Below are 24,787 nucleotides of genomic sequence, written 5' to 3'. Positions count from 1 at the left end.
CATGAAATCAAATCACAAGCCGAGTTCCTCCCGACTATACAAACACCATTCACGGATACACATCCAGCTGAGCTTGATAGTAGCACATCAATACACCCGCCCTATATACGTTTTGTCATTTGACGTCTTCTTGGGGCATATGATGTGCTTAAGATTACCCCTCGTTAAATACAGTATGCTTTCTCTCTGCTTTTCATAACCTACCAGAAAATCCTCATCTAAACATTAAAATACTCATCTATACATTAAAGTATCTCACAATTATTTAATACCTCATTATGAATATGTTTTTATCATTCATTTTTAAAAAATATGTGTTAGGATACCACGGGATATTTAGAGCGACAATACTTGTTTCAAAATAAAGAGTCACCCTAACTAAAAAAATGTGCTTTTTACAGTATATTATTATTTTCTACAAATACTCATTCTGAAAAACTAAATGTGTCTAAACCCAGCAGAATCTATGAAGTGACACTACCTAAGCATAACTGATATTTAAAGTGACAGTGCATATTTAAGGTAGGATTAAAAATAACTAAAATTGACTCATTTGTGCATACTGTATATGAAAATGACATAGCCTAAAACACAGCAGATTATTTAAAGTGGTCGTGTATATTCAAGATAAAATTAAACATAACTACAACTAAATCTTTTTATGCATATATGAAAATTAACCTAATCTATGTATCAGTGCCTCTATCTTACATTTTATCAGCAAACGATTACAAGGATTATCTAGATACAATTCATATTAAACAAAATGCCTCTATCTTATCTCTCATAATCATGCACTAGCACGAGATAAATATAAACAAATATCATTTTAGAGTGCTACAAAACTTCCCACAAACTCAGTAATTGAAGCACTTATCATTAGTTAGGGTGACTCTTTATTTTGAAACAAGTATTGTCACTTTAAATATGCCTTGTCTTAAAACATATTTCAAAAATGAATGATAAAAACATGATCATAATGAGGTAGTAAATAATTGTGAGGTATTTTAACGTTTAGATTAGTATTTTAATATATAGATGAGGATTTTTTTGGTGGGTTATGAAAAGCCGAGAGAAAGCATATTGTATTTAAGGAGGGGTAATGTTAAGCACATCATACTACCCCAGGAAGACGTCAAACGTTGAAACGTACGTAGGGCGGGTGCATTGATGTTCTACTATCAAGCTCAGCTGGATGTGTATCTGTCAATGGTGTTAGTATAGTTGGGAGGAACTCGGCTTGTGATTTTATTTTATGTCTACTTACCAGTGTCAGGAGAGACACCTTAAAATGTGAGTGGACCTTTTTTTTTCAAATAAACTTTCAGCTGGTTTTAAAAAGTTTTTACACTATACACTATTTTTCATCTCTGTGTGTTAAGCTCCTGAGGATCTGAGACATCTATATTATCCGAGAGTGATCATTCATCTATGGTTCCTTCAGTGTTTATTTTGCAAAGAAAATGCGCTGCTGACATTGCTATCTGGTGAGTTCATTAAGGATAGGAGGACTTTTTTTGTTGGACTTTTTCATAATTTTGTTCACTTTGCAATTTACTTTTTATTGTTTGATTCATAATTTTTTGAGAAATTTCACACTATATCCACCAGTCTTGAGGTTTATACCACTGGATATTATAATGATTCATTTTGTTTAGCACTTTATTGAGGATAGTAATAATTTTCACAGATTTTTATTCACAGTAGTGTTATATACATCGTTGATACATTGTCTATGTTTAGGCATTTATTGAAGTATAATACAATTGTTCACAGCGTGTCACTTTACAAACATACATTTTGGTTCTCACTTGTTCATCTGCATTTTAATGTGTTTTTTTCATGCATTTTTCATGCACTCCATTGTTGATACTTTGTTTACACAAATGCTTTGCAGTTATTGAAACTCCTTTTTTTCTTTTGATGTTTCGTCTCCTTTTTCTGGATGTGGTGGTTCTATTTTCTGATACCTTTGACACTTGTGGGAGTATCGGGTGCCACATCTCACCACCAGACATGATGTCACTAGTTGCTTGAGAAGTCTCACTGGATCTAAAATGGCAGCAAACATTCACATAACAACTGACAGTGGATAATAGTTATGTGCAATGTAAGCAGTTTAGTAATGTGAAGGGTTAACGTGACCTGATGGTATTCATGAACATGTGTTTTAATCAGAAATGTACTTCTCCCTGCTTATAGAGAAGGGGCATACTTTTGGGCTGTATATTTGGGGGGTTAATTGTTTGTTCAGTATCCTTTAGCAATAGGGAGAATGGGTTATGTGATGCAGTCTGATACAATAGTAATGTCTTTACTCAAAAACAGGTGGTAAGGGTCAGGCACACAAAGAATATCACAGGTGCAAATAAATTAATATATTTAGCCTCCTCACAAGAGGCATGGGACATAGAATAGTTAACTGGGGTTGATATAGTAATTCTCATCTTGCAGCACTCTATAATGATTCTTCCCTTACATTATGTATGGTGTTTGGGTTTGTTGTTACCCCTGAAATCCCCACGCTTCACACAGTTTATAAATCAATAACTTTTGGTCAAAAGATTTGCAAGTACACCATCAGAAATAAGAAGCAACTTATAATGCAGTGCATAATCTTTTCCATGGTTAGTCAGCTGAGCCATAAGAGTCAAAAATTTGAAAGAATGGATAACTCAGTCCTCTTTCTGTAGAAGAGTGGGTTCACAGCTTCCATTTTTATTTTGTTTTTTTATAAATTTTTGTTTTACATTTTGTTAATTTAACATGACCTTAAAGGTAGTGCTGGGCTTCCCATGACTTTGTTTGTCAATAGTTATAGTTATTAGCCCTACAAATAGCCAGAAATATATAACAAGATCCACACCCCCCCATAGACTTCAATGGGGTAAGCCACACAGTTTGCAAACTTCGTATTCGGATCAAGATTTGTGATTGTGAATTAAACCCGGGCAGTTTTGCTCATCCATACTTCACGCATGTTTTTCTGCATAATCAGATTGCTTGCCGTAATTGATTATATCATTGATTTTTTTCTGTACATTTCATATTATTTGTTCACACTGAGATATTCCCATGAAATGGTAGATACCAAATTTGATTAATTTATCCAGATCATTTGGTAATCTAATTTCTGTCAGAGCTGTTGACCCCATTTGGCTGGCCACAATTTAAACAACTTATTGGGTCAGGTTAGAAGACTTGCTTTAATGACTATTGTTTCCTTCTGAGATAAGCAGGGTCAACAGCATCTCTTCTTTCTCCTTTTCATTTTAATAATAGAAAGAAAACATATCTGCTGAGCACAACACTCCCATTCATAGACCCATCAGTCAATCCCACCCTTGTAAGTCTTGGACAGCCTACGATATTCCAGCACTCAAGCATCGGTCTGAGCTTTAAATGTCTTTCTGAGTCTACAGATTGACACAGCTATGTTTAAACTTAGATCTGGAATATATAGTAACTTTTCTTTAAAGCAGAGTTGGTGGTTCTGAACACAATTTTACTCTCAGCGTGAAATCTTCAGTGTCTTTAAAGAAATTTACCCTGTCTTTGGCTTTCAACTTCTGCTCAGTCAGAAATGTGTATATACCTCCTCTTGTATCCATAACTGGTAACTTTTAAAAACACTGTCTTCCTAGGATTGTATTGCTTTCTGAATTCTAATAACACTTCTATCATCTTGTGTGCTTGGGAATTCTCATACACTATATTTATTGTTATGCAACTCCAGTGCTTCTTCACCTATGGTGTATAGCAAAATGGCCATTTTCTGATCATATGGGTATTTACAAACATCAGGTATAGCTCTAAGTTTTTGGTCCTATTCTTTATTCTTTTCCAGTGATGTTTTTAGAATGTACCAAAGGATTTGGAAGTTTAAATTACTCATTGTTATCAGACACTATATTTACTGTATAACAGCAGAAGGCTAAATTGACACACTTGTAGTGAAAAAACGTACCCACATTACCATGCATTATTTCAAACATTAAAATACATGGCAGTAAGGCAGATGATTCATTCTGAAAGGGCTGCCAATGCACAACTCACAAAAATCATACATACACCTTTTTTCAATGCACTGCAGCACAATACAGAGATAGTATAAGGCTGCATTCTGGCACACTGAAATGTAGATGCATTGTAGCTCTAGCAAGCAGTATTGATATGCCAATTGAAATGAATGGCTTTACAATGCACTGTATTGTGTTTTGTGCATTATCATTGGTTATGAAAATGTGGGATAAAATGCGAGAGTTGCTCAGCAAGGGCAAGGGAGGACAGTGGTGTGAAGACAACTCCTTTACTAAAGAGTTCACAGAGGCACTTAGAGAGTGCGTATACATAAGAGCACATATTCCAAGCATTAAGTAGATGTACTTTATATACTGTAGATTATGGTACTATAAGCCATATGACTATGAAAGCATTAATGTTTCAGTCTCAGGAGCTGAGAAAAGGGATTGGTTCCCTGAAAGACATCCCTGCACATGCCAAGGAGTGATGTCAGCAGAAGGTGGACTTGACCTGGTTTGACAGTAGACTCTCCTGTATATTGACTTTCTTCAGCATCTGCTCCGTGGCGATTGGCGGACCCCAGAGCTTAATCTTTAGATTCCCCTGGCCAGGGAGTTTGATGGCAGAATCAAGAGACTTGTGTTCACCAAGTGGAAATTTCAATCCTTCCAGTCTCAAATGGACCATATTTTTAAAATATTCAATATCAGTTTTATTGTACATGAAATAAAGCTTTAAAATGCTTTACACATATCATTTCTGGCTGATACATCTTACTATCATGTTAAAGTGGTTTTAAAAGCAAGGCATTTTTTACCTGAATGAATTCCCTGCATTCCGGTAAAACATGGCCACGTGTTTGTATGCCCCCCTCTAAAAACTTGCCTGAGTGCTCGCTCGATCCAGTGCTGTGCCCGTCTGTAGCAGCTCTTTCCTTTCTGCCTGCATTCATAGGACACAGAGGCAGCAGAGGGAGTCATTGGCTCCTGCTGCTGTCAATCAAATTATGTGAGGGGGGAGCTGGGGGCAGAGCTGAGCCACGGTGTGTTTGTCTATGGACATACACAGCCAGGCTCAGGAACAAGTCTTACATACGTCCCCATAGAAAGTGGCTTGCTATGGTGGAACACACAGAAAAGGAGGAGCCAGGAGCACTGATGGGGGACCCCAGAAGAGGAGATTTGGGGTTGTTCTGTGCAAAACCATTGCACAGAGCAGATAGGTATAACATTTTTGTTATTTAAAAAAAATGTAGGCTTTACAACTGCTTCAACATTTCTTTCTATTACCGCATATTCCCATATATAAAAAGGTATAGTCACAGCTATAAGAATTCTTAAATGGGAATGGCTCTGGGCTATATAAAAAATATGATCTTTTTATTGTTCATCAAGATCAAGTGGGTTTTGTCTCTGGTAAACAAGCCCCTGATGCAACCAGACATTTGAACAATGTCATCAGAAAAGTCCTTTTTTGCTCCACTCATTGGACACTGAGAAGGTATTTTAGCGTGTCCAGTTGGCATTTCTTAGGAAAACGGGAAAAGTGAGATTTGAGACCACATCAGTGCCAATCCCAAAAAGTCAAATTACTCAAGTGTGCATTGGATTGCAGGGATTTTTCACAGCACACAAAGAGACCTGTATATAAAAAAAATGACAAACTTTAATGAATGATAATTAAAAGCACAGGCTAAAACATTCCATCTTATGTAATTCTTAATAGTAACATCAAACCACAAATGGTATACACATTCACATAATTTAAAGATCCTTCCATTGTGAACAAACAGCAGGGCTATATCTAAAGTCAGTGTATCATATATTAAGTCCAACTGTCCAGCGCGTTTTGAGGTTCATACCCTTACTCGGGGACACCGAGAGGACCTTGATATCAAAGACATAAAGGTAAATAAACCAAAGTTCACAATCAAATGTTAACGTAAACCAAGAGACTTGAAACCTGGTTACTTACAACACCCGAGAGTGTAAATATGTAGCAGCATGCTCAATTGGGTGGAGCAGGCAGGGGAACAAGCAGACAAAGGCGTTCAACACAAGCAAAGATCCTAAGCGGAATGCAAAACGAGAACAGTGTATATAAAAATCTGAAAATACGATAAAAACTGCAAAAAAAGGAGAAGAAAATTAAAAACAAAATAACTAAAGCAATAGAACAAAAAAACACTAACTTTGTAGATCAACTTTAGCAAATCCATCCAGCGGCATAGCTGCATGCCATCCAACAGAGAATAAGCAGTGTTCTCCATGCCGCCAGATGGACCACTTTAAATACATCCCTCAAAGGAAAGGGAGGGGCCAGGAGGGTCCCCATCCATAGCCACAAGCTTAACAGTTAGCTAAACTGTCCAGATCAGCACTAGTGGCACCGCCCCATGGAGATCTATATGTGTGACATTCCCTGTGGCCATGTTGCCGTTGTTGGTGTCTTGGGGATCCCCATGTTTACTGCGGCTGGGGGGACAGTTTAGCTTTCCTTTCCTTTGAAAGTGGCCCATACAGCGGCATGGCAGATACTGTTCATTCTCAGTTAGATAGCATATGGCCATGCCATTGTATGGACTTGCTAAGGTTGATCTACAAGGTAGAAGAATTAAGAAAATGCAGATGACACAAAATGTATAAACAGCAGGCAAGTTTTAATCATAGATAAAAGAACTAACTAGTGCATGCCTTTCAACTTATCTATGGGTATATGAGATATGGTGAAATTGAGTGATTTAAAGGATGCAGGGGCATGATGCAAACAAGAAATGGAGCACAAGCTGAGCCTTATATTGCAGCCATCAGCTTGTACTTGATACCATACAAATATTCAGTAATAAGGGAATGATATACCCCCAAATAAATGAAAACCCTATGAAAAAAGAAAATGTTTAAACATATAACCAGAGCTACAATGGAATGGTTTAGATCAAAGCATATTCATGTGTTAGAATGGTCCAGTCAAAGCCCAGACCTAAATCAAATTGAAAATCTGTGGCAAGACTTGAAAATTGCTGTTCGCAGACGCTCTCCATCCAATCTGACAGAGTTTAAACTATTTTGCAAAGAAGAATGGGCAAAAATTTCACTCTCTAGATGTGCAAAGCTGGTAGAGACATCCTTAAATAGACTTGCAGCTGTAATTGCAGTGAAAGGTGGTTCTACAAAAGTTTTGACTCAGGCAGGCTGATAACAAATGCATGACACACTTTCAGATATTTATTTGTAAAGAATTTGGAAAACCATTTATTTTTTTCCTTCCACTTCACAATTATGTGCCACTTTGTGTTGATCTATCACATAAAATCCCAATAAAATACATTTACGTTTTTGGCTGTAACATGACAAAATGTGGAGAATTTCAAGGGGTATGAATACTTTTTGAAGGCACTGTAGATCATGCTGCAACAACCTAAAAATCTGATTATATATACCAAAAAAAATTGCGCTAACCAAATAGGAATAGTGTAATTATATATTTATATACATTGTAAGGGATTACCGCAGTAGCTGGGTGTGCAGGACCCCCTGGATGGGTCACAGCACAGTGAAGTAGGCACGGAGAGACAGCAGGATCTTTGTGAAAGCAAAAACTGTGGTTTATTTACACATCTGTGGTTACAAAGTGCAGGCATCAAAACAGGTAAAATAAAACAAAACAGAAAATAAACCCTTGCCACTTTGTGTGTCTAACTACAAAAACACAGGAACCTGACTATTCTGCCAAAGTCTACCACTGCCCAGACACTTGGCGGTCACACAGAAATAAACTAGGCTTTTAGTCAAATAGACCATTCAGAGTTATTGCTGCTCCCCAGTCTGCAGTGCACAAGAAATCTGGTTCCAGGGTTGAGGCCCTTGTTGAAGCAACCTGGGAGTTTTATAGAGCCTTGAGTGCTTTATCTGTTACATCTGAGCTTGTTAACTCTCATTGAGCCCAAACAATCTCACTACACAGCACAAACACCAAAACAATCAGTGTACAGCATGAACCTGGGACAAATAAATCTCCCATCCTGGACACAACCCATAGATTTTCCTGGCTTCCTGTCACATACCCCTCTCTTGTTTCAACCCTGGGGTTGGGACACAGGTTGCCAGGCACGTGTGCATTTGGGACAAAGCATCTGCATTTCCCATTCTAACACCAGGGTGATTTTTCACTGTAAAACTGAATTTTTGATTGGGCCAGGAACCACCTATTTACCCTCCTACTGGTCTCTTAGTTCTGTGCCATCCACTTTATTGGAGCATGATCTGTTACCAGTTCAAATTATATAGTTAGTCAGGTTGAAAAAAGACACAAGTCCATCCAGTTCAACTATAAAAAAAAAAATAAATAAAATAAAAAATATCGTACAATCCAATATACCCAATTCTATACCCACAGTTGATCCAGAGGAATGCAAAAAAACCCCAGTAGAGCATGCTCCAATTTGCTACAGCAGGGGGGAAAATTCCTTCCTGATCCCCCAAGAGGCAATCAGATTTTCCCTGGATCAACTTTACCTATAAATGTTAGTACCCAGTTATATTATGTACATTTAGGAAAGTATCCAGGCCTTTCTTAAAGCAATCTACTGAGTTGGCCAGAACCACCTCTGGAGGGAGTCTATTCCACATTTTCACAGCTCTTACTGTGAAGAAACCTTTCCGTATTTGGAGATGAAATCTCTTTTCCTCTAGACATAAAGCGTGCCTCCGTGTCCTCTGTGTTGACCATAAAGAGAATAACTTAACACCAAGTTCACTATATGGACCCCTTATATATTTGAACATGCTGATCATATCCCCCCTTATTCTCCTCTTCTCAAGAGTGAATAAATTCAGTTCCTCTACTCTTTTCTCATAGCTGAGCTCCTCCATGCCTTTTATCAGTTTGGTTGCCCTTCTCTGCACTTTCTCCAGTTCCCCAATATCCTTTTTGAGAACTGGTACCCAAAACTGAACTGCATATTCCAGATGAGGTCTTACTAATGATTTGAACAGGGGCAAAATTATATCTCTCTCTGGAGTCCATACCTCTCTTAATACAAGAAAGGACTTTGCTCGCTTTGGAGACTGCAGCTTGGCATTGCATGCTATTATTGAGCTAATAATCTACCAAAACCCCCAGATCCTTCTCCACTACAGATTCCCCCAGTTGTACTCCCCCTAGCATGTATGATGCATGCATATTCTTAGCCCCCAAGTGCATAATTTTACATTTCTCAACATTAAACCTCATCTGCCACATAGTCGCCCAATTAGACAGTGCAATGAGGTCGGCTTGTAAATTTGAGACATCCTGTAAGGACGTTATTCCACTGCATAGCTTGGTGTCATCTGCAAAGACAGAAATGTTACTTTTGATCCCAGACCCAATATCATTTATAAAGGTATTAAAAAGTAAGGGTCCCAGCACTGAACCTAGGGGTACACCACTGATAAACTTAGACCATTCAGAGTAAGAATCATTAACCACTACTCTCTGAATTCTGTCTTTTAGCCGGTTTTCTATCCATTTACAAACTGATATTTCCAAGCCTGTAGACTTTACCTTACACATGAACCGTGTGTGCAGAACTGTATCGAACGCTTTTGCAAAATCCAAGTATACCACGTGCGCAGCCACCCCTCTGTCCAAGGTTTTACTTACCTTTTCATAGGTACCCAAGAGATAGTACCGGAGAGAATCTAAAGCCCATTTTATCGCTAAACATTATTTCTCAATGGTGGCTTATTTTTCTTCATGGGCCTTCAGTTTCCAGCTGGGCTAAATGACAGGGTTCTTCCCCCTTGAAAACCTGAGACAACACAGCTCCTAATCCAGTTGATTCATCAGTCTGGACCACAAAGTCCCTTGAAAAGTCAGGCACGTACAAGACTGGCTGACTACATAAGAATAAAAAACACCAAAAGCACTGAAGTCCAGAAAATCAATAAAGGCAATAAGCTGATGGCAAGATGGGTATAAAAGCCAAAAGAGTACCACAAGAATCCGTCAATAGAGTATATGTCTGGAAAGGAACCGTTGAGATCCTAATAGTAGGGGTTAAATCAGTAGGGTGTAACACAGGTTTAACCGTGCTGCTCCATCAACCAGTGGAAATTCTGGCAGCTGAAAAGACAAGAGTAAAATGAGAAGCCCAACACAGTTTATTAAAAAAGATATAGACAAATGAATGTAGTACACTCACATTATGTTGATAAAAACAAGCGCATCCACAAAGGCTGTGGTTGCTCTCCTGAGTCCAGAAATCCAAGCTGGATGTAAAGCAAACTGACAGTCTCTGTCTGAATAGTCCACAATCAGCCGTAGTACACAGAATTTGTAATTCAGAATTTGGAACACGGAACATGGAATTTAGAACACGGAATTTGAAATACAGAATTTGGAATTCAGAATTTGGAACACAGAATTTGGAATTTGGAACATGGAATTTGGAATTCAGAACATGGAATTCAGAACATGGGATTTGGAACATGGAATATGGAACACTGAATTTGGAACACTGAACTCGGAACTTGGAACATGGTATTTGGAACACAGAATTTGGAATTCAGAATTTGGAACACAGAACTCGTAACATGGAATTTGGAATTCAGAACATGGAATTTGGAATTTGGAACTCAGAATTTGGAACATGGAACACAGAATTTGGAATTCAGAATTTGGAACACGGAACTCGGAACATGAAATTTGGAATTCGAAAAAATGAATCCAGTACACGGAATTCAAAAATGGTAACATGGAATTTCGTACATGGAATTTGGAACATGGAACACAGAAATTGGAATTCAGAATTTGGAACTAGGAAAACAGAATTTGAAATTCAGAAAACTGAATTCGGAATTCGGAAAACTGAAATCGGAATTTTGAACACAGAATTCGCAACACAGAATTCAGAACACGGAATTTAAAAATGGTAACATGGAATTTGGAACATGGAACACAAATTTGGAATTCGGAAAACTGAATTTGGAACATGGAATTTGGAATTCAGAACATGGAATTCAAAAATCGTAACATGGAATTCAAAAATTGTAACATGGAATTTGGATCACGGAACATGGAATTTGGAATTCAGAACTCAGATTTTGAAGATTGTAGCATGGAACATGGAATTTGGAATTCAGAATTTGGAACATGGAACTTGGAACACGGAATTAGGAATTCGGAACATGGAATTTGGAATTTGAAAAACTGAATTAGAAAAACTGAATTCAGAACATGGAATTCAAAAATCGTAACATGGACTGCGTCAGTAGAGTATATGTCTGGAAAGGAACCGTTGAGATCCTAATAGTAGGGGTTAAATCAGTAGGGTGTAACTTAGGTTTAGCCATGCTGTTCCATTAAACAATGGGAATTCTGGCAGCTGAAAAGACAATAGTAAAAAAGAGAGCACACCAGCCCTAGACACCGTTTATTAAAAAAGATATAGACCAATGAATGTAGCACACTCATATTATGTTGATAAAAACAAGTGCATCCATAGAGGCTGTGGTTGCTCTCCTGATTCCAGAAATCCAAGCTGGATGTTAAGCAAAGTGACAGTCTCTGTCTGAATAGTCCACAAGCAGCCACAGAACACAAAATTTGGAATTCAGAAATTGGAACATGGAACATGGAATTAGGAATTCAGAATTTGAAACACGGACTTTGGAATTCTGAACAGGAAATTTGGGATTCAAAACACAGAACTTGGAATTTGAAACACAGAATTTGGAATTCAGAACACGGAATTTGGAATTCAGAATTTGAAACACAGAATTTGGAACATGGAATTTGGAAATCGGAACACGGAATCTGTAATACGGAATTTGGAATTCAGAATTTGGAATACAGAATTTGGAATTTGGAATTCGGAACACGGAACTTGGAATTCAGAACACGGAATTCAGAACATGGAATTTGGAACACAAAATATGGAACACAGAATTTGGAATACTGAACTCCGAACTTGGAACATGGAATTTGGAATTCAGAATTTGGAACACGGAATTTGGAATTCAGAACATGAAATTTAGAATTCAGAGCATGGAATTTGGAATTCGGAACACGGAATTTGGAACACAGAATTTAGGAATGTGGAACACAGAACTCAGAATTTAGAATTTAGAACTCGGAATTTGGAATACAGAAATTGGAACATGGAACACGGAATTAGGAATTCAGAATTTAAAACACGGAATTTGAAATTCAGAACACGGAATTTGAAATTCAGAACACGAAATTTGGAATTCAGAACACAGAACTTGGAATTTGGAACACAGAATTTGGAATTCAGAATTTGGAACACAGAATTCGGAACATGGAATTTGGAACTCGGAACACAGAATTTGGAACACAGAACATGGAATTTGGAATTCAGAAAACATAATTTGGAACACGGATTTTGGAATTTGGAACACGGAATTCGGAACATGGAATTCAAAACTTGTAACATGGAATTTGGATCACGGAAAACGGAATTTAGAATTCGGAACTCATAATTTGGAGTTTGGAGCATGGAACACGGAATTTGGAATTCAGAATTTGGAAAATGGAATTCGGAACACGGAATTTGGAATTCAAAAAACTGAATTCGAAACACGGAATTCAAAAATTGTAACATGGAATTTGGTACACAGAATTTGGAACACAGAACACAAATTTGGAATTCAGAAAACTGAATTTGGAACACGGAATTTGGAATTCGGAACATGGAATACAGAACATGGAATTCAAAAATCATAACATGGACTGCGTCAGTAGAGTATATGTCTGGAAAGGAACCGTTGAGATCCTAATAGTAAGGGTTAAATCAATAGGGTGTAACTTAGGTTTAGCCATGCTGCTCCATCAACCAGTGGGAATTCTGGCAGCTGAAAGGACAAGAGTAAAAAAGAGAGAGCACCAGCCCTAGTGTGACACAGTTTATTAAAAAAGATATAGACCAATGAATGTAGTACACTCACATTATGTTGATAAAAACAATCGCATCCATAGAGCCTGTGGTTGCTCTCCTGAGTCCAGAAATCCAAGCTGGATGTAAAGAAAGTGACAGTCTCTGTCTGAATAGTCCACGAGCAGCTGCAGAACAAAGAATTTGTAATTCAGAATTTGGAACACGGAATTTGGATTTCGGAACAAGGAATTTGTAATACAGAATTTGTAATTCAGAATTTGGAACACAGAATTTGGAATTCGGAACACAGAATTTGGAATTCAGAACACAGAATTCAGAATACGGAATTTGTAATACAGAATTTGGAATTCAGAATTTGGAACACAGAATTTGGAATTCGGAACACAGAATTTGGAATTCAGAACATGGAAAAACAATCGCATCCATAGAAGCTGTGGTTGCTCTCCTCAGTCCAGAAATCCAAGCTGGATATAAAGAAAGTGACAGTCTCTGTCTGAATAGTCCACGAGCAGCCGCAGAACACAGAATTTGTAATTGAGAATTTGGAACAAGGAATTTGGAATTCGGAACATGCAATTTGGAATTCAGAATTTGGAATATGGAACACGGAATTTGGAATTCAGAACATGGAATTCAGAACACGGAATTTGTTATACAGAATTTGGAATTCAGAATTTGGAACACAGAATTTGGAATTCGGAACACAGAATTTGGAATTCAGAACACGGAATTCAGAACATGGAAAAACATGAATTTGAAATTCAGAATCTGGAACATGGAATTTGGAATTCGGAACATGGAATTTGTAATACAGAATTTGTAATTCAGAATTTGGAACACAGAATTTGGAATTCAGAACACGGAATTTGAAATTCAGAACACAGATTTCAGAACATGGAATTTGGAACACGGAATATGAAACATGGCATTTGGAATATTGAACTTGGAACTTGGAACTCGGAATTTGGAACACGGAATTCGGAACACGGAATTTGGAATTCAGAATTTGCAAAACAGAACTCGTAACATGGAATTTGGAATTCGGAACACAGAATTTGGAATTGGGAACTCGGAATTTGGAATTGGGAACTCGGAATTTGGAGTTTGGAACATAGAACACGGAATTTGTCATTCAGAATTGGGAACACGAAATTTGGAATTCAGAACATGGAATTTTGAATTCAGAGCATGGAATTTGGAATTCAGAACATGGAATTTGGAACATGGAATTTTGGAATTTGGAACACGGAATTTAGAATTCGGGACTCGGAATTTGGAATTCAGAAATTGGAACATGGAACACGGAATTAGGAATTCAGAATTAGGAACACAGAATTTGGAATTCAGAATTTGGAACACGAATTTGGAATTCAGAAAACAGAATTTGGAACACGGAATTTGGAAAACAGAACACGGAATTTAGAATTCAGAAAACAGAATCTGGAACACAGAATTTGGAATTCAGAACACGGAATTCTGAACACAGAATTTGGAACACAGAATTCAAAACTCGTAACATGGAATTTGGATCACGGAACCCAAATTTGGAAAACTGAATCTGGAACATGGAACACGGAATTTGGAATTCAGAATTTGGAACACGGAATTTGGAATTCGAAAAATTGAATTAGAAAAACTGAATTTGGAACATGGAATTCAAAAATTGTAACATGGAATTTGGTACACTGAATTTGGAACATGGAACACAGAATTCGGAACACGTAATTTAAAAATCGTAACATGGAACTTGCAACATGTTTGCAACATGAAATTTGGAATACGGGACACACATTTTGAATTTGGAAAACAGAAAGCTGAATTTGGAATTTGCAACATGGAATTTGGAATTCAGAACATGGAACTTGGAATTTGATACATGGAACTTGGAATTTGGAACATGGAACTTGGAATTTGGAACACAGAACTTGGAATTTGGAACACGGAATTTGGAATTCAGAACATAGAACTTGGAATTTGATACACGGAACTTGGAATTTGGAACATGGAACTTGGAATTTGGAACACAGAACTTGGAATTTGGAACACGGAATTTGGAATTCAGAACACAGGACTTGGGATTTGGAACACAGAATTTAGAACATGGAACACGAAATTTGGAATTCAGAATTTGGAACATGGAATTTGTAACATGAAACACAGAATTTGGAACATGGAACACGGAATTTGTAACATGGAACACAGAATATGGAACATGGAATTTGGAAATCAGAATTTGGATCTCGGAACTTGGAATTTGGAATTTGGAATTTGGAACACAGAACACAGAATTTGGAATTTGGAACACAAATGTGGAATATGGAACTTGGAATTCGGAATTCGGAATTTGGAACACGGAACTTGGAATTCGGAATTTGGAACATAGAATTTGGAATTTGGAATTCAGAATTTGGAACACTGAATACAGAATTTGGAAGACGGTATTTGGAACATGGAATTTGGAATTCGGAACACGAAATTTGGAACACCAAATTTGGAATTCGGAACATGGAACACAAATTTGGAATTCGGAAAACTGAATTCAGAACACGGAAATTGGAAATCTGAACACAGAATTCAAAAATTGTAACATAGAATTTGGAATACAGAATTTGGAAACACTGAACACAGAATTTGGAACATGGAACACAGAATTTGGAATTAAGAATTTGGAACATGGAATTTGGAATTCAGAAGTCCGAAAACACAGAATTTGGAACACAGAACATGGAATTCGGAATACGGAATTTGGAATTCGGAACATGAAACATGGAATTTGGAATTCGGAACATGGAATTTGGGACACGGAACACAAATTTGGAATTAGAAGAACTGACTTCGGAACATGGAATTTGGAATTTGGAACATGGAATTTGGAACACAAATTCAAAAATTGTAACATGGAATTTAGATCATGGAATTTGGAATACGGACTGCTGGCGGCTCTCGTGCAGTTTGCCAGTGGCTGCTCATGGACTATTCAGACAGAGACTGTCAGTTCGCTTTACATCCAGCTTGGATTTCTGGACTCAGGAGAGCAACCACAGCCTCTATGGATGCACTTGTTTTTATCAACACAATTTGAGTCTATGACACATTCATTTGTCTATATCTTTTTTAATAAATGGTGTCACACTAGGGCCGGTGCGCTCTCTCTTTTACTCTTGTCTTTTCGGCTGATTACATAAGGCCTGTTTTAAGACCTGAAAAGCTGCTTTTGCTTCGGGGGGTCCATTTAATCATGACAGATTTCTTCCCTTTTGTCAAAATTGTCAGGGGAACAGCCTGTGAGGCAAAATGGGGAACAAAGCGGCGATTATAGCCAGCGAGTCCTAAAAATGCTCTAACCTGCTTCTTGTTGGTGGGGCGTGGCCAACTCTGAATAGCCTCTACTTTGTTTACTTGGGGCTTTATTAGACCTCTCCCAATGATATATCCCAGATACTTTGCCTCCTCTAGCCTAATGGTACATTTTTTTGGATTGGCTGTAAACCCGGCTTTCCAGATGGAATCTAACACAGACTGAACCTTTGGTAAGTGTGAGTCCCAATCCTCACTACGTCATCTAGGTATCCATTACCTATTGAAATGTGGCCAGAGCATTTTGTAACCCAAAAGGCAGCCTCCGATACTGGAAAGATCCCTCTGGAGTTACAAATGCCATTTTTTCCTTGGCCGATTCCAAGAGATTAATTTGCCAACATCCTTTGGTCAGGTCTAATAATGTCATATACCGGGCTGTCCCTAGGCAATCAATCAGTTCATCTATGCGGGGCATAGGATAGGTGTCAAACTTAGTGATTCTATTCAAGTGGCGAAAGTCATTACAAAACTGCCAACTGGTTTGGGCACTAACATAATAGGACTGGACCAATCACTATTTGACTCTCCTATAACCCCAAGCTCACGCATTTTTTTACCTTTTGGTGAATTACCTCTCGCTTCGGCTTCGGGAATCCGATAAAGTTTCAACTTGACCTTATCCCCTAGTGTGGTGACAATGTCTTTGTCTTAGGTGTCTTGTTCAACCCCAGACACCCAACCTGGCAATTCAGAAAATGTCTCTTTTCACAAATTCTCTAGCTTCCTGTTGCTGAGTTTTGGACAGAGTTTCCACTATCCTGACTTCAGGAATAAAGTTTAGGTGGAGCAGAAAGTTGGGGAGTCTCTACGATCAAGAATTCCCTATTCTTCAGTGGTTTTAGCAAATCCACATGATATATCTGCTCAGGTTTCCATCTTCCTGGTTGGCCAATTTTATAATTCACATCACCCATTTTTTCCAACACTTCAGAGGGACCATGACAATTGGCTGGGAAATTTCCTTCAACCATGGGGACCAACACCCTATCACCAGGTGCAAAAGAAGGGACCTGGGCCCCACGATTGTAAATCCTCTGCTGAGCCAACTGGGCTTGTGCCAAATGTTCCTTCACAATAGGCATCACTTGCACTATTTTGTCTTGCATTTGTGGCATATGTTCAATCACACTTCTATGAGGGGAACTCTCACTCTCCCATATTTCCCTGGCAATGTCCAATAGTGCCTCCTATACAGTAGCTCAAAAGGAGAGAACCCTTTGGATGATTGGGGAACCCCCTATGATAGAAAATATCAAATAAGGGAGTAGACAATCCCAATTATTTCCGTCTTTATCAACCACCTTCCTCAGTATTTATTTTAACGTTCTGTTAATCCATGGTGATCCTCTCAAAAGGGACCTCAATGATGGGCAGGGGTACCAAAGGACTATGGAAATGTGGCATGGGTGCAGAAATCTGACACACTGGACAGGAGGAACAGTACATTTCCACTTCCTTAGTGATCCCAGGCCAATAGAACCTCTGGGTGATTCTTTCCCGGGTCTTTTCAGCTCATAAATGCCCCCCCCCCCGAGAATATGCCCATTGGCCAGTTCTAAGTAAGGTTTGGGAACCACCAGTTGCTCAATGGTTTCCTCTACCCTCTGTGACACCCGATATAACAGGTCCCTTTCCATGATGAAGTACTGGAGGGCAAGCCTCTCATCATAATTAACTAATTCCCCATCTATTTTCACTACATTCTCCCGGGTAGTAATGTGTGGTCCTTCAACTGTTCAGTGGCAAAACTTTCTCTGTGTAACTCTAGATCATCAGACACTAGAGGTCACTGTTCCTCTTCTGAGGTTGCAGGCTCTTCCCTAGGCCCTGTTGTTTCCCCTGCTAATACCGACAAGGGAAACTCAGAAGAATCCTCACACTTAGGAGATTCCTTAGTAGAACCTTCAGGCTCTGAAGAACCAATTAATTATTAATTGAATCTGGGCAATCCCAGAGCTCCCAAAATTTTGGGAAATCCCTTCCCACAATGGCGTCATGTGGTAGTTGGGGAACCAAACCCGGTGACACAGGTTACCGAGGGAGGTTTCAAAGGATGCAGTAGTCACCGAATACTCTTGAGTTTCCTCACGTACACAAATGACCGCCATCTTCGTAGGGTGCAAGGTTTTTCCCACCACTAGTTCAGTTTTTATCAAGGAAACCAGGCTACCTGAATCCAACAATACAACAACATTTTTACCATCTAAACACATTTTGCATAAAGGTTTTTCATTTGCCTTTACTGCAGTGCATGTAGTTGCAAATAGGGACTGCCATCTCTCTGTAAGAAAGTCATAGTGCATTGGTTAATCAATAGCTGAGCAAACTGCCGCACATGTCCCTCTTCCCGGCAGCGGTAACAAATTACCTTTCTAGTCACCTCCTGTGGGATTGGTCTTCCAGTCCACTCTCGCTAGACATTAGAAACAGTCCCAAAAATACCTTTAGTTCCCCCTTTTCACTCACTCTACCCCCATCGCTTGGTGCAGTCTTACCCGTCTCTGGGTATGGTCTGGTCTTGGGGTGGAAAGTCTGTGAGTCTTTGAGGGAAGACATCAGATTCTCAGTCATTAGGTACCTTTCCACAAGGTCTACAAGTTTGTCTGCGGTTTCCAGATCTCCATGACGTTTGGGCAATAGAGCCACCCTGCCGCAGTATATCTGTGGCGGACGGTCCTTAAGTGGTTAAAGTAGATTCATGCACTAGAAATTTAAAATGAGTTCTCCACTGACCAGAACATTTTCTCAACCATTTCCCATCTCAGAATCAAATTATGCAGATTGTTATGGGGATGCAAAGGTCTATGCACAAATATAGAAATGAAGAACAAACAGGCTCTAATTGAGTTTTTGTGTCTCCTTATGTAGCCAAATGAGAATTTGTGATTTTAGATTTTGATATGTGACTAAGTGTATCATAAAGATATGGTTTAATAAATCTTGACGATAAAAAAAAAAAAAGAATTACGCAGATTATTGTGTGAACTCCAAGATAAATACTCTCGTACTCTAAAACTCGACCATTATGCAAACAGAGCTGGGGAATATCTTGCTAGGAGAGTCGCAGTCTAAAGAAATAAAACTACGATTAGCCATCTTATACATCTGACTCCTTTGCCGACTTCTATAGTTCCCTCTACAATTTGCGCAATGACCCTCATACCTCTCAACCATTTGGGCTGGAAATTGCTAATTTTCTGAGTAATTTACAACTACCTACACTGACTGAAAAACAACTCCAAAATCTCAATGCCTCTTTTACTTCACCAGAAATAGCAAAGATGAATGAATTCACTACCCAATAGTAAATCCCCAGGCCCAGACAGGTTTACTAGTGAATATTTTAAATTATTCAGGGATACTCTCACCCCGTATCTAACTGATTTGTACCATAGGGCAGCCCTGACATCCCCCTTTCCACAGGAAATGTTAAGACCCTACAACTCCTCAAAATGTCCACCCTATTTCATTGTTAAATTTAGATGTGAAAGTCTATGCTAAACTTATTGCTACATGCCTTCTAGACATCCTTCCCACACTGAGCAAACCAGAACAGTCTGGATTTACAGAGGTGGACAAACCTTAGATGCTATGAGGAGAATAATAAATGTCATTAATTTCACCTGAGACGCTCAAATGCCCTGTCTGCTGCTATCAATTGATGCAGAGAAGGTATTTGACCCAAATCCACTGGTCTTATATGACACAGGTTCTTAGAAAGTTTGGATTCACAGGACACATACTTTCTGCTATCCAGGCCCCTATATTGCTGCCGCTTGTCCCAAGCGTACACATCGGAAATGCTCTCTAAACCATTAATGACTTTAAACGGAAACTCAACAGGGTTGCCCACTTTCATCATCTATCTTTATTGTACTCATTGAACCCCTTGCTAAAACCATTAGATCCCTCCCTGACATATCTGGTTTTCCATTTCAGATTTCAGGTCACATAAAATACAATTATTTGCCGATTATGTCATTCTGTTAATAGTGACTAATCCAATCACCTGTTTACTGAATGTCCATGAGATCTTAACAGTCTTTATCTCTTTGTCTTACTACAAGGTATTTTTTCCAAATATTCAATTCTTAAATTAAGATTGAATAGATTGGTTAGGAATCAACTATGTTCATCTTTGCCCTACATATTGAAAGATAGAGCAAACCCATACTTGGATATTATATTAACTTCCAATTCAAACCTAATAGCGGATTTAAACTATAAGCCATTTATTGAAAAACTCACAAGGGAAACAAACAATTTAACTTATCTCGGTCAGGCAGGCTAGCCGCTATCAAGATTTTACTACTGCCCCAGATACTGTATATCTGTAGAACCTTCCATCCCACTTCTCTAGAAAAATCTGTCTGCCTTGAACAGCCTATATAAATGCTTTTTGTGGAATGACAAGAAAGCCAAAACTGCTCACCTTTACCTTATTAAACATAAAAAGGATGGAGGAGCTGGCTCAGTTGATTGTCTTGATTATTTTACTTCAGCCTGTCTAGACTAATTAAATACTGGTTGCAACCATCTCCACACATCATGTGGCTAGATATGAAGCAAGCGATAGTGCCAGAAGGAAACCTTTATAATTATGAATTGTTTGGATTTCTGGAAACCAATGCCTCTGAAATCTCTACCACCCTTTATTCAATCCTCCTTTACAGCTTAGAGAACTCTCCTATCCACCTCTCAAGGATCTACTCAGATCTCAGTTCTGCATATGCCAATATCTGTTTTAGAATTGATCATACCCCAGCTCTCTCTCAAACTCTGGAAACAAAACTTTCCAGTGGAACCACAGCTTATACCCACTAGTGCGTTGCAATACTATACAACAGCCTCTGATAATAAAGAAAGGAGTTTCCTTGTTCTACAACAATCTACATAACAAATTACACTCTAAATCCACCCCTTTCATACAGTGGAAAATGGATCTCTCTTACTGTACCAATTCACCACTACTCAATAGCGTAGAGCTTTCTCTTCGATCTACAAATCTTCAAGATGCATAGACCATTGCGAACTGATGTCTAAGCTGACCTTACAATAGTACTACACTCCCCCTTAGGTTGGCCAAATTCCATCCCCACTTTACTGGAGAGTGTGCAGGTTCATAGGCACATTGATACATATACAATGGTACTGTAAACAGCTCAGTCATTTCTGGAGGAAAATCTTTCAACCAAAAGTGGAGATAACCAACGTAATACCACCTTCTCCAGCATTGGCAATATAGAATTTAGCTATAGATACCCTCCCTCCAAACTTCTTCACTGTTGTTACTCACAGAGTCCAAGCAGCCAGAATTATATTCACTATACATTGGAAACAACACATAGCCACCCCTCAGAAACTAGTCAATGTATTTTTTTTAGCTTTTTAGCTTTTGAAAGGTTTTTTTTATCTTAATGCAAAGAATACATTGAAGTAAAAAAATATATAATTATATATATTTTTTACAATACCTTTAATTGTTTAATTAATGTGTAGAGTTCTGCTTATAACATTCAGTGACAGAACCCTTGTTTACAGCACCCTGACATCACTGTGTTGTTAATGAGTAGACATGTGCAGTTTGTTTTGTTCTGAATAAATGTTCTGACAAATTTTTCATTATTCGGATATGTCCGAATACCCAAATTGCAATATAAACAAAGTTTACTGAACCCTTTGAATAACGAAATTCTGAAATTCAAATTGAAATTCGAATTAAATTTTACATCGAATTCCAGTTGAATTTAAACTGTAAACATGTTTCTGAAATCAAAGACTGTGTGTGTTGTGTTACTTTTAGTAACATTTTGAAATAATGCTGTTTTAGTTAAGCCAAAGATGTTTTAAAGAGTCATTGTAATAATTTGATGAAGATGTATCTTTTGTTTGTTCACTTTGCCACTTTTGAATAAAAAAAAAAATCTAAAGTTTTTGATTCGGCTGATTCAAAATTTTTCAATTTGAACGATTTGACTCGAAAAAAATCTGTAAATTTAGAAGAAAATTAGAAAAAGACATAAAATGAATTCCGCATACAAATCCCGAATACATATTGAAAAAATCAACTGAATTTAACAAAATTAAGTAACTAGATTAACGCATCTAAACGAAATTAAACATTTTTTTGTCATGCACTCGTCTATTAACCGCTTACCACCCACCAGCCATCATATGACGGCCAGGCAGTGCGGCTCTTGTTCTGGGCGGGCGTCATATGATGTCATTGGGCATGGCTGTTTACCATGTGATCAGCCGTGATGAAGTCACGGCTGATCACAGATGGTACCGCCTCACTTTGCATGGCGTGATCGCGAACACGCTGTTCGTGCACTTCAGTGGTGGCGTGTTCCTGGGAACACGGCTCGTCACCAACAATGGTAAACAGCCATTGGCCGGCGGCTGTTTACCAAGTGATTGGCTGTGATCCTTTCACAGCTGATCACTAAGTGTAAACATAGAGCGGTAACGAGATGGTACCGGGTTCTCCTCCTCACACACCGATCATGTGTGAGAAGGAGATGGTGGTAACATCTCGTTACCGATTACAGTGTACACCAACCATACTGAATACCCCCCCAATAAAGAGGACCTTTCATCACCCATCAAAGTACCTGCCACCAGCCATCAAAGTACCTGTCACAGTCCATCAAAGTACCTGTCACAGTCCATATGAGTACCTGTCACAGTCCATCTGAGTACCTGTCACAGTTCATCTGAGTACCTGAGTACCTGTCACAGTCCATCTGAGTACCCGAGTACCTGTCACTGTCCATATGAATACCCAAGTACCTGTCACAGTCCATCTGAGTACCAGAGTACCTGTCACAGTCCATCTAAGTACCCGAGTACCTGAGTACCTGTCACAGTCCATATGAGTACCCGAGTACCTGTCACAGTCCATCTGAGTACCTGAGTACCTGTCACAGTTCATCTGAGTACCTGAGTACCTGTCACAGTCCATCTGAGTACCCAAGTACCTGTCAAAGTTCATCTGAGTAGCCGAATACCTGAGTACCTGTCACAGTCCATATGAGTACCTGGGTACCTGTCACAGTCCATCTGAGTACCTGAGTACCTATCACAGTTTATCTGAGTACCTGTCACAGTTCATATGAGTACTCGAATACCTGAGTACCTGTCACAGTTCATCTGAGTACCCGAGTACCTGTCACAGCTCATCTGAGTACCCGAGTACCTGTCACAATCCATCTAAATACCCGAGTACCTGTCACAGTCCATATGAGTACCCGAGTACCTGAGTACCTGTCACAGTCCATCTGAGTACCTGAGAACCTTTCACAGTCCATCTGAGTACCCGAGTACCAGTCACAGTTCATCTGAATAGCCGAATACCTGAGTACCTGTCACAGTCCATATGAGTACCTGGGTACCTGTCACAGTCCATCTGAGTACCTCAGTACCTATCACAGTTTATCTGAGTACCTGTCACAGTTCATATGAGTACTCGAATACCTGAGTACCTGTCACAGTTCATCTGAGTACCCGAGTACCTGTCACAGTTCATCTGAGTACCCGAGTACCTGTCACAGCTCATCTGAGTACCCGAGTACCTGTCACAATCCATCTAAATACCCGAGTACCTGTCACAGTCCATATGAGTACCCGAGTACCTGAGTACCTGTCACAGTCCATCTGAGTACCTGAGAACCTTTCACAGTCCATCTGAGTACCCGAGTACCTGTCACAGTTCATCTGAGTAGCCGAATACCTGAGTACCTGTCACAGTCCATCTGAGTACCTGAGTACCTATCACAGTTTATCTGAGTACCTGTCACAGTTCATATGAGTACTCGAATACCTGAGTACCTGTCACAGTTCATCTGAGTACCCGAGTACCTGTCACAGTTCATCTGAGTACCCGAGTACCTGTCACAGCTCATCTGAGTACCCGAGTACCTGTCACAATCCATCTAAATACCCGAGTACCTGTCACAGTCCATATGAGTAACCGAGCACCTGAGTACATGTCACAGTTCATCTGAGTACCCGTGTACCTGAGTACCTGTCACAGTCCATCTGAGTAACCGAGTACCTGTCACAGTTCATCTGAGACCCAAATACCTGTTACAGTTCATCTGAGTACCCGAATACTGAGTACCTGTCACAATCCATATGAGTACCCAAGTACCTGAGCACCTGTCACAGTCCATCTGAGTACCTGAGTACCTGTCACAGTTCATCTGAGTATCCGAGTACCTGTCACAGTTCATCTGAGTACCCGAGTACCTGTCACAGTCCATCTAAGTACCTGAGTACCTGTCACAGTCCATATGAGTACCCAAGTACCTGAGTACCTGTCACAGTCCATCTGAGTACCTGAGTGCTTGAGTACCTGTCACAGTCCATCTAAGTACCCGCGTACCTGTCACAGTCCATATGAGTACCCGAGTACCTGAGTACCTGTCACAGTCCATCTGAGTACCTGAGTACCTGTCACAGTTCATCCAAGTACCCGAGTACCTGAGTACCTGTCACAGTCCA

This window comes from Aquarana catesbeiana, linkage group LG10 (assembly GCF_042186555.1).
Source record: "Aquarana catesbeiana isolate 2022-GZ linkage group LG10, ASM4218655v1, whole genome shotgun sequence".
In the NCBI taxonomy this organism is placed as follows: Eukaryota; Metazoa; Chordata; class Amphibia; order Anura; family Ranidae; genus Aquarana; species Aquarana catesbeiana.
This window is presented reverse-complemented; position numbering follows the sequence as displayed.